The sequence below is a fragment of the Fukomys damarensis genome, unplaced genomic scaffold (assembly GCF_012274545.1).
Source record: "Fukomys damarensis isolate Sample0158 unplaced genomic scaffold, DMR_v1.0_HiC HiC_scaffold_18, whole genome shotgun sequence".
Taxonomy (NCBI): domain Eukaryota; kingdom Metazoa; phylum Chordata; class Mammalia; order Rodentia; family Bathyergidae; genus Fukomys; species Fukomys damarensis.
Genome location: NW_022900930.1, coordinates 1,844,834 through 1,857,303, shown reverse-complemented (window position 1 = coordinate 1,857,303; position 12,470 = coordinate 1,844,834).

Genomic DNA, 12,470 nt, shown 5'->3' with positions numbered 1-12,470 from the left:
TTATAGGGAAGGCTTCAGGCCATCCAGAAAAGCACAAACCCATACTAACACATATTTATAACCTTTACAGGGGGTGGGTGTAATCATCTAAAGTTTCTGTTTAGTGGCCCTTTTGGCTTATATGTCTACCTTAGTATTGCCACTTGTTATTGCATCTTTTCTTTTTTTGAATTGTTATAGCTACTTTGTCAGACTTCCACATTGCCTCAAATAACTATATTATATCCTGTTTATTTTTAATAAGTTTTCCCTCTGCTGTGAGAAGACCACACTTGTATAGACTGTGCCATAGATATACCAAGTGGCAAACAGGAACTGTATAAACATTTACCCTCTTTTCTTCTGCCCATTGGAGAGCCTGTATGAGTGCCCATAGTTCCGCTCATTGAGTTGACCATCCAGTGGGGAGGGGTCCTGCTTGGACCACTTTATCTGGAGTCATCTCTGCATAGCCAGCATAACATATCCCATTTTTCATGAAGCTGCTATCTTCCTTGAACAGGATGAAATCAGCCTCAGGCAGTGGGTCTTTCTCTAGATCTGGATGACTGGAGAACAGTTCGTCAGTGACCTGAGGCAGTCGTGGTCAGGGGGCCATGTTCCAAGGGCAAAAAGTAGCAGGGTTTAAGGTTTTAACTGGAGCAAAATATAGGCAGGGATTCTCACAGATGAGGGCCTGATACTATGTGACTCTATTGCTTAACAGCTATCAATGTCCTGTTATTCAATAGTTCTAAAAGGCATGAGGAAACTGAACAATCTATTTTTTCCTAGTGTTACTGGTCAGCTTCCTTAATTAGCATAACTGCAGCTGCCAGGGCTCATAAACAAGGGAGCTATCCCTTCACAGCTGGATCCAAACTCTAAGATAAATATGTCACTGGCTAATTCTATGGGCCTACTCCTTGAGTGAGCACCCCTAAAGCAGTATGATTTCTTTCAGGCAGGTACAAACTAAAAGGCTGGGTCACATTTAGGATCTCTGATACAAGGGGCAGCAGAGAGAGTTAGTTTTAGCTGTTTAAATGCTGACTCTTGCTCTTTACCCTATAAAAATCACTGTCTTTCTGGGCCCTTTGAAGATTTAGACATACAGAGAATCTAGATTCTGTAAAACCTTTTATCCCCAAAATTCTCTCATCTGCTTTAAGTCCTTTTATCTCCAAGCAGCATAAACCATATCATGCCTACTGAAGCAGCATTAATAGTTTAATACCCTGTGAAGTTTTTATTTATTTAGTACATCTGAAAGTTAACAATAATCATAATTTTATATATGAAACTTCTTAACCTTTAATCTAATTAGGTATCAAAAGCATTTTTCTAATAAAACCTTTCCATAACTTTTTCTACAGAAAACATCATATTTTGAAAATGGCTATTATAAATATATCATAATAACATTTAGAATCTAACCCTTTGATGATAACCAATGTAAACATTCTATAGCAGCATATTTAGCCACATTTATTGGGAGTATATCTTCTCAGAAGGCCATTAGTGAATGAAGACCAGAATAAATTTTTCTGAGTAGATCTCCTTTTTACTATTAACAGGAGTCTAGACTTGAGTTTAAACTTAATTGTCTTGACAAAATTTTAACTTATAAAACCAAATTATAGAAGCTACCAAATTATTTGAATCCTTGATGTTATTTTATTCAAAATATAATTGGACAGACACTTTTTAAACAATTGGACAGACACAAACTTGTAAGACAATTTGTGAAAATATAATACGCTCAAATGTATTTGGCCAATTGAATTATAAAAATCTCTCTTATTTTTCTTTGTTTTAGTACTGGGGATTGAACTTGGGTCCTTGTGCTTGCAAGGCAGGTGGCAGCAACACTGAGCTAAATAAATCCCCAGCCCTAAAACCTCTTTTAGTTAAGACTAGTCAAAACCTTTGCAGATCAATTAACAGAAATCTCTTGTAGAATTAGAATCAAAAGGAATGAAAGCTCTTTGTTACTGTAAAAGTAAACCTTCTGTAACAAACTTGAAACCAACAAGCAAACATACATAAATCATTTCCATACACCTTCTCTACATACTTAGGCCTTCTGGTCTTGTACATCTTTTTTGATCTCTTTCTAACAAGACAAACATACAAAATCTTTTTATATCAAAAGTATATCTCTTTTACCCATAGCATTCCTAATATCTTCTTTTGTCTCATTTACTATTAACCTTTTATAGTAAAGTTCAGCTGTAAAAATCTTAAAGTGTTCTTTTTCTCTGTTCTCATATTGTTACATCTTAAAATTTGACTGGCTACCTATAGAACAGTATTAACTTTGAGTTTTTATCAAGTACAAAAGAGCAAGTTAACCCTATAATTGTAATTCAAGAATTTGCAATGCACAAGAAGGGTTTTAAGCACACCAATTAAACTTAATTCAAATTGAAACAAAGATACATTTATCAAATAATTAAAATTTTTAACTTGATTTTTCTTGTAAAAATCTCTTGATGTCTGGTGAAACACAATTGCAGTTTTTCTGGCTTGCAGTTTTTTTTCCTCTGTTGAATGTTTATCAGAGTATTTCTACCTGCTTTTAATCTATCAAAGATTTATTTTTTCCTTTTAGTTCTTTCTAATCTGAGTGCAAGCCCTGTTCCATTTTCTTTGAGTTCCATCATGCTTTCTCATCTGCACCCTCGAGTGCAGTAAAGTTAAACAATTCTGTTTTTGTCCCCACCTCCTCCACACCTTCAATCTTAGCAACTCAGGGAGTGGGGAGGCAGCTCGACCTCCTCCAAAAGGGAAATACTGGGATTTGCCTGCATCCATGTCGCATTTTTTGAGAGAGGCAAGTTCACCATGGGAATAACAGCAGATTTGGTAAGCAGTTGTTCTAAGACCAAAACTAAATAGTTCTCACTAGCAGCTGATTATCATGGAGTAGAAGCTTGAGCAGCTCCTAAAACACACAAGACTCCAAGTTGTCAAAGTCTCAGGTAAACAAAACAAAGGCAGACAACTTTCCATTTGTCTAGAGTTTTTTTCCCCCCCTGGGGGCCAAGTCTGGCTTAGCTGAGACTAAGATAACTGACGAAGTTTTTTAAGCATCTTTGGTTGCAGTTTTATTTCATAGTCCCCCACAAAATCTTTATCAAAATTCTGAATTATGCACTTAAGAACAGTTGGTTTGGTATTAGCATTCCCCACAGCCATTAGATATTCCCTTGTCTGGTGATGCAAGACAAACAAAGGGCGGGGTGCCATTCCAGAAAATGGCCTCATTCACTCGTCAGCCTGGCTTTGAGCTTCCCAGCTCTTTCAGGCCCTCTCAGACTAGAGGAGAGTTTCTCATTGCAAGAGTCTCCATTTTGTCCTTTTCAAGCATGGTCACAGACTTGCAGGACTGACCCACACAAGCTCCACAAAGTCGGGAGGGCTCCTTAAGTGCAAGCACCCCCTCCCTTTGTTTTGTTGCACAGTCGAGGCTACTGATGGCCTTCGTGGCTCTTTCCATTCACTCTTCTAACCAAGTCTCTTTCACACACACAGTCACACAAGAAATTAACACATTCTCTCTCTGGGACCCCTTCCAAAGACAAACTAGGGAGCCACCCAGGGAATCTCATCATTCAGACAGATGATTTCACTCACTCACCTTCCTTCTCTTCTGCTACCAGTGAGCTGGCCTCTGAGTCCTAGAAAGGGAACCCAGGAAATCCTGGAGGTGTGCCTCTTCCCTTCCGAGGAGGCAGACAGTCACTCCCTCCAGCAGGGCTCAGGTTGAGGCCCAACACAGGCCATGTCAGTTATCCCTTTCCTTCCTGGCCAACACAACTAGATGCTCTTCACAAGCCTGGACCCAAATATTTATATAAGGAAATTGGTCAGGGTGGCTATGGTGTCCAGTGACCTTCTCCCATACCACCCAACAGGGTTTTGGTTCGAAAGAACCTTCAGCTGGCCAGCCTACTCTGAAGGCTGGCCATTCCAATTTGCAGAGGGTCCAAAGTTTCCCGCAAGAAAACTTCATTCCGTATTCATCTTCCAGCTCAAGAGAAAAAGCCAATTTAAAATTAGTGAGAAAACAGTGCACCAGGGTGTTCTTGGAACTGGATCCTCCCATCTTATCCCTAGGAACGAATTTAGTTTAGCACTCAACAGACAAGACACTGACAAGACAAACAGGCACCACACAAAAACAACAGCTTTGATTCTACCCACAAATCCTTATCAGGGCTGGGGTCAGAGGCTTCTGGCTCATCAGCCACCTCAATCCTGACAACAGATGGTTGCAACTGGTCCAAAGCTTACCTCCCAAGGCTTTCAAAGGTCTATATCTGAGAATCTCCTGTTGGATCCTGGTACAGGGAGCTCTCGGCCAGATTTACAGTTCCCACCTGGGGATCTTGCTGGGGCCTCCAAAATGTAAGACCTAGTGTCTTACTTCCACTCCACGGAGCTTGAACAGCCTGAAGGCCTCCAAGATGCTGGGCCCACAGCCCAGTGAGTGCTCCAGGAGCTCAACAGAGGAACAAGAATCACCAGGAGAGGAACACACCAATAAGAAGACCTTTATTAGTCTGGCCAGATGGCACTCTCTGAACCCAGTAGCTCAGAGAGGTAACTGCTCAGGGGCTGAAGATGTTTTATAGGGTTTTTCTAAACAAAAAAGTTCAAACATAGGTCAGGGCATTCACAGAACTACCCCGGGATAAGATTCCAAACACACTGCTTATCTTATGCAGGAAATGTTTTATGGTCACCTTTTGTCATATTATTTGTCCCTGGGTGGGCTGTTAACCAAGTTAGCAATTAGCCTATGAAGGTTTGATAAGGAGAGGGGGAAGCACAGTCTCTGGCCTATTATCAGCCCAGCATGGAGTCACTTTAGCTCAGCCAGCTCCCACAAGATAACCTCAAAAAATAATTTCAAGGGTTTTCCTGGAGTGAATGGGAAATGGGTTTTAGACAGAAGAGTAACAGTCACTATTTTTTTTGTGTTAACTCTTCAGTACTATCTGGTTTCTTGATGTACACATATATGTTTAATAAAAATAAAATGAAAGAATTAAATACAGAGTAAAGTCACTGTACAGCCAGGAACAAATTTATGTGTGTGTATTTTTATTTTAGGAACAAAACTTTTATACCTTCACAGGCTTTATTTGGCAGTTCATGCTTTACTGATTGCCCCTGAATAATCCCTTCAATAAATGTTTCATAAAACTCCATGCACAAGACATTTACATCCAACAGACATATCTGGGCAGGAGTCCCAGCAGAGTAGTGGTGAATATAGAAATAGACTGAGACTTCAAATTCCAGCCCAAATGTTAAGTGGATATTCAATTGCAAATGTATCTGTTTTGCATTCCCTCCAGTCTGTAGTGGGGTATTCATGTGCTAATCAGAATTCACCAAAACAATGGTGCTCATCAGTAACTAAAATCTGTACAAATTGTTAATGCAGAGAAACTTTCAAAAAGCCAAAGGAGAATGCACTTCAAAGTGAAGAAGCAGCTTCTAGTTTATTATGGAAAATGCAAATCCTCACCTCCTCCAAGCATTTATGTCTTTTTTTGGACTATCAAAGGTTTTGTGCACAAGATAAATCTGGGATTGCAAAGCTTCACCTCCAAACAAAAGTTTATGAGGCTTTCATTAGGTTCAGGAGACTTGTTGAGCTGCCCCATTTCGTGCACCTGTGCTTTTTTAATTTAAAATAGTTCTAAAACACAAGTGCCTCCAATCTCCTTGGTTCTTGGAGTTCTCAGTTCTCTGTACATTTTTTTACAGCATTTCAGGCCTAAACATGTTCCATCTCCCTACCTCCAAATCCAGTTATTTTGTCAACTGTTCTATATTTGGGTGATTTTTAAATACATTCTATAAGTGACTGCTTGAAGGAGAAGTTATTAGTTTCCTGTATTCTTCCCAGAAAAATTAATGACAGCTTCAAATCCCTGCATTATATGTTAGGTATTTTGTAAAGTGTATCAGTCCATTTTCTGTTGCTATAACAAAATACTTAGTACTAGAAATTTTGCAAAGAAATGGGGCTTATTTGGCTCAAAGCTTGGGGGACTGAAAGTCTGTACAGTATTATTATAGACAGCTAAGTTAGAAATATTATATGCAGTAACACAAGGCTGGGTCCTTAAAGAAGTCAATGCAAAAGATGAGAACGTATTACAACTGTGGTTGGAAGTACATTCATTGAAGTCCAGGCCTCAATACAAAGATGATAATGATTCAGGAAATAATAGTAGAAATGAAATATGAAATATTATATCTCCCATTCTGTTAGCTGTCTGATGCATGAGGCTCTTGTTCTCTAAGAAATGAAGAATTAATTCTAGAAAGATAAGAGGTTAAGAGTAGGAAGCTATTTATTGATAGGAAAGCTCCAGAGGGGGCAGGAGAGGTCCCAAGTGGGTAGCCAGGGACCCCATTCTATAGGGAAGTTTTATAGAGTGAAACCCATGTAGGTACAGGGTGGGCCACAGCCAGGATTATCCAATAAGGTTACAAGTACAGTCACTCAGGTGATAATAGTAGTCCAAATGGGAAACAAGTCATGTAACAAGCATGGATGGAAAGAACAAAGATTCTCCCAGGAAGTGGTAATTCTAGAGTTTTCTGGTCACCCACCAGGGTGGCTGATGTTTATCTAAACTTCATTAGGTCTGGTGTTTGTTTTTTGAGGAAGTATGTAGGTCTGGTCCTCTTGTCTTTATCTTGAGGCCCAGTTTCTAACTGACATGTCTCCAGCCACACATGTGATGTGTTTCACATTTATATTAGATTTTCCTTGCCTCAAGATGACTGCTGCATAAAACAGTACCCCCCCCACTTCTCATAATGCTCTGTGCCTTGGGATGGCTGCCACATGGAATAGCAGCCTCCATGTTAAATATGGCTTCTCCTACCAAGGGACAGGCATCATGCCTCTCTTCATGCCTAAAGAATAACCTGACACTTGCTACCTCTGAGTAACCAGTGATGTCACAAGCCCCTTCTAGTGATGTCACTGGCTCTTTCAATCTCTTAATGCTACCTCGTTCAACTCCACCCCAACTCAGGTTAATCCCACCCCACTCCTATAAAAGAAGCTCCCTGTTCCCCCATGCTGCTTGCTTTTCTTTTGTTAGGAGACAGCCCAGCAGATCCTCCCTATAATAAAAGCTTGTTGTAGTCCTGGTCTGGTCCTGGTTCTTTGGCTCTTTTACCTAAAAATTTGTCCTGACTCTCTCAAGAACCTAGCCCTATCTGACTGCCTATAAAAATTCTGCCTAACTTATCTGTCTATAATAAACCTACTTCCCTGGGGATAAATAATAATAATTGATATTCTAAATAGGCATCAAATCACCTGGGTGGGAGATCAAGACTTTAACCCATTCCTTCTAGGAAAGGTCCCTGACCCCATCCCTTCCGGGAAGGGACTTTGTTTTTTATGTAACTTGCTTTCCCATTGAATCAATATTACCTGAGTGACTACACTTGTAGTTTTATTAGTTGGCCATAGTTTTGTCCCATCTTATACCCACCTCATGATTTCACACACAACTTATATTTTTGCTCTCTAAAGCCTTCCCTGTAAGTGGAGTCCAAGGCAATCCACTTTCCAGGTTCCCTTCTGTCTCTCTTAGACAGAAGCTGTTTTTCCCTCAATGCATATTTCCTATGCTTAGCCTTCATTTTTCCTAGAATTCATTCAATTTTAGAGAACGTGAACTCAGTACCTCAGACATCTAACAGGTTGGGAGTTATACTATTCCCCACATATCATTTGGAGGTCCTTATATCATCCCTATCAATGTGGTGCTGGGTCTGGCCAGGATCTCCCTGATGGGCATCACATCCTGGTGGATGGCACAAGATGAAACCTTATGTAAGACAGAATGCATGGAGAGACAGGAAGCCAGAAAGTAGAGTGTGGCTGGCCCTGCTTTTTAAGAAACATTCCATCTCTGGAGAACAAATTCACTCTGTGAGCTTGACATTAATTCTTTCTACTGATTTTGCTCTATAAAACTTCTTTGAGAAGTGGGCTCAAAGGCAACTCACTTTCTGGGTCCCCACCTGTTCCTCTCAGGCAGGAGCTGTCTATCCTTCAATATATATTTCCTACTCTTAATCTCCATTGTTCCTATAATTCATTCCTCTATTTTAGAGAACACAAACTTGGCATATCTGACATCTGACAGGTTGGTAGTTACAATAGTTCCCCTATATCATTTGGAGGTACTATACTATCCTATATCACTAAGTACATGGCTACTGAGGCTCTTTGTCATGAGTATTTTATACAGCAAAATCACAACATGGGTACAACATGGGTCAAACTATAATCAACCTATTGGATTACAGGTATGGTCATGTAGCTACTATTGATCCAGTAGGGAAGTAAGGCATGTAGCAAGGGTATATGGTAAGCATCATTCAACATTTATCTTAGCTTATCTACATATTCTATTAGAAAAAGAACAAAGGCATCTCTGGAAAGGCATGGGAATACAGGTCTATATGTTTTGGATACCCATCTATGTGTCTGACACCTATCTGGGCTCACTGGATTATACTTGGTCTTAGCCAAAAGGCTGAGAAGCATTTGGGTTCACTAGGCTGAGTGGTTCTAATTACAGCATAATCTCAAGCTGCTGCTTATCTCTAGGGAAGCTTTCAGACTTGGCTATTGCATGGCCTTTTGAGACCAGGCTCTCTTCAGATTCATCTCCAGCCACAATCTGGGTGTGTTTGGTCTTCTGCACTGACTCCCCAGGGACACAATTCCTTTTTGACTATTAATTTCTATCTAACTTAGATGTCTATAATACTGACTTCACCGTACTGAAAACCAAGCTTCCAACTCATGAGCTGCTGAGGCCACAATACCAACCCAAGCAGTAGGCATTTCACCTCAGGAAGCCTGGTCCACAACCTTACAAGGTAGGTGTTTCATTTTACACATAAAGAAATAGCCTTAGAAGAATTGAGTCATTTAGCCAAAGTTAGTCAGCTAAAGAAGACCTAGTTAGCAGACTGTCTACAAATTAGTGTCTGCTTAACTACTGTGCAGGTTTTATAAAATATGACTTGAAGGATAATATGGTTCAATTTTAAGAATTAAAGAGTTTTTCTCGGCAATCTCTGTTTTCTTGAAAAACCTTAACTTGTGATAAAATATAATTGTGACTTTGCAACCACTCTTTTTTTTTTATTTGGAAATTGGTGCAAACAACTGAAATGTTAACATGGAGAGGTCCAGAGACAGAGTATTTAATGTGGCTTCTCGTGAAAGTAGAGCACAGCAGAATTTCTGTAGATAAAAATAACTATATTTGCCAAGAGAGTAAGTAAAGATTCCCAAGGGAAATGAAATTAAGCCCCATCTTAGTTACTTTTCTTGTTGTTAGGACAAAATGCCCAGTATTTGCAAGTTAAAGGAGGAGAGATTTGTTTTGGCTCACAGTTTATAGAAGTTTCAATCCAAGTCCCCTAGTTCCAAAGTAGGACAGTATGGCAGACTGGCGAGTTGTTCACAGCATGGTGGCAGGCTGCAGAGAGAGCGGATAGAAGAAGCAAACAAGAGATGAACCTTTCCAGGTCACCTCCTTCAGCAACCCACCTCTTCCAATCAGGACCCACCTCTTAACAGCAAGTCAGTTATGAACTCATCAATGTATTAACTCATTGATTAACATGCTCCTATGATCCAAATCACCACCTAAAAGCCCTACCTTGGAGTCTGTGAGGCTTCAGGGAGACATCTGGATATACACCATAACAGCCACTATGGCATACTGAGACAGGAGGTTAGGGTGTGGCAAAGCTGTCTGGGGAAGTAGGTGTGACCTATTGATTAGCAAATCCCAGGACACATTCACGAAACAGCCTTCCCACCAAAGTTCTGCTGACGGACTTCTTGTGAGAATGCCAGCAGGTGTTTGATAGGACAACCTAGACTGGAAGTTAGCCTGAGAAAGAGGTGATACAAAAAGGATGTGACATAGGTTAGAATGGGGGAGTCTCATTCTCAAACCTCAGCTTATCCTCTCAACAAAGTTTCCAAAGTTTGGAACATCAAAAAAGGCCATGATGCAAATGTTTGGAAAGTGATTATTTGTGCAATACACAAATCAGCAATCAAATGCCATATCTTACAGAAAATTTTAAATAGTAAGTAAAAGATCCATAACAATGCATTTGGAGATCTTCCTTGGTAAAGAAAGAGACATACAAAAGCCCACCTAGGATGCCCAGATAAATTTACCAGACTAGAGAGAACATTGTTCTTACATCTTCTGAGAAGCTAATACTTCTTTTTTAACAAATCATGATCAGAGAACGAAAGAAAAATTTTTCATAGTTATGCATGGTTCCCAAGTACAGGGCTCAGATTTTTTTAAATGTTAAACATGTGTTACAGCTTGTATTTAGATGCCCAAAGGCCCATGTAGTCCCTGGGTGGAGCTTTTCAGAAATGGATGGATCTAAGTGTGTGATTCTGGGATTAAGGACGTGACGCTGGAACTGATTTACAGTATGTGATGCTAGAATTAAGGGTGCCCAGCCTTGCCTGTGAGTGCTACCCATCCTAAGGGCAATGAGCCCAGACAGAATATAAATAAGCAGCAGAAAGATGGCTGCTGTTGCTTGCTGCTTGCTGCTCTGTCAGTACTTCGGTGCTTTGCTGTCTCCTGCTATCATCGACTATTTTTTCTGTACAATGCCTCTCCGCTTCACTGCCCTGCTTTGGAGAAAGCCAACTATCAACAGAAACCTCCACAAACTGTGAGCTACAGAAAACAATTCCTCCTTTAACTTTGGGTGTCAGGTATTTTGTCTCAGCAACAAGAAAAGTAATTAAAAAATATGTAACTCTAAGGCATAAATATTTAGTTTAAAATACTTACAAATAGTTATTTTATTGCTTTGTAGAAACATAACTTCTGGAAGAGTATCACCAAAAAAAAAGTTTTATTCTTGCAAATTGTCAAAGGCAGTAGGAGTGCTTGCTCCCCGCCCCCCAATGCAGCCCTTGTTTCATTCCCTGGGGTAGTGAACATGAATCTGTTCAAAGAATTGCAACAGAGCTCCCAGGTCTACACAAGAAGAGTACAGACTCTGATGTCTGTGAACTAACTGAACACAAACAGAATAGAATAATATGGGGTGCTCCATGTGACACTTACATTAGCAAAGGAAAGGGAAACAGTTTTTTTCCCCCTTTCTGCATTTTCAAGTCAATACCTAAATCCTAAGCTTGTCAATATAAACAACTTAATGTGGATCCAGTGCTTACGGATGTAAACGCATGGTGGCATTCCTCAGATTAATGCTGCCTGTTATTACACTATTGTGTTGCTTGCTTATTACCACATGCTTTGGCCTACAGTGCTGTCTTCTACAAGGCTTGCAGGTTAGTGTTAGTAACAACAGGAAGGTCATGAGACATAGAAATTCCTCTACTATCTCCAGTGTGTTTCCTTATGTGCCTTAGGACACCATAACCTCTCAACTCCCAGTTTAATGAATAAGTTAATCGAACACTCAAAGAGTATTTAACTAATATGTAATACTAGTTTGTGTAGCCTTATTTTACACTGTGAAGGATTCAGATAAATACAAAAAGCAGTCTCCTCCTTAAAGAAGATTAAAAGGTGATAGAAACAATTCCCCAAAATGAGGCAGGCTAAGAGGTGGACATTCAGTGTGCTTGTTTTCGTGTCCATTTGTGCATGTTCGCTCTACATAATGATCACATTCATCGGGGGATTGTATATGCTTGCCACACACCTTAATTCTCCTTTCTTCCTCTTGCCCTCCCTTCTCTCCATCTCTGGTTTCCTTGCCCATTTACAGACCATTCTCCCTGCTTTGTGCTGTCTGTATTTTATTTTGCTCTTTAAATTACTTATATTTTGGGTTTCTTATGTAACAGAAAGCATGTGATATTGTGCTTGTGTATTTAATTGTTTTCACTTAATAGTGTAATCTCAAGATGCATTTATTTTCCTACAAATGTCTTGAGTCTATTCTTCTTTGTGACAAAGTAGTGCAGTATTCCCTGTGTATAGCTACGACTTTTCTGTATCTATTCATCTGCTGATGGACATGTAGGCCACTTCATATTTAAGGGTGATGACAAGGAAGAAGGTGATCCCAGGAGACTGTCCCTTCTGGGACGCCCCAGGGCCTAGCATCGTTCACTACACACCGAGAGTGTCCAAATGTTGCTTGTGGATTGAATCAACACATGTAATGTGGGCTGTCAGATTTGAATATGGGTTTGGAGTTTACAAAGTTCAACCTCCTATTTTAAGATGAGAGTGTTCTTAACAGGTTCTTCCTGTCAGATCATCTTCCCTAATCGCTATCTCTCAAATCCAAAGTCAGACTTAATCTTCTCGCACATTTTTTGCTGCTTCCCTCCATGCAAAGTGACCTCGTGGTCCTGGGAGTTCCTAGAAGTCTTGGTCTGCCCTCCCCACCTTCCT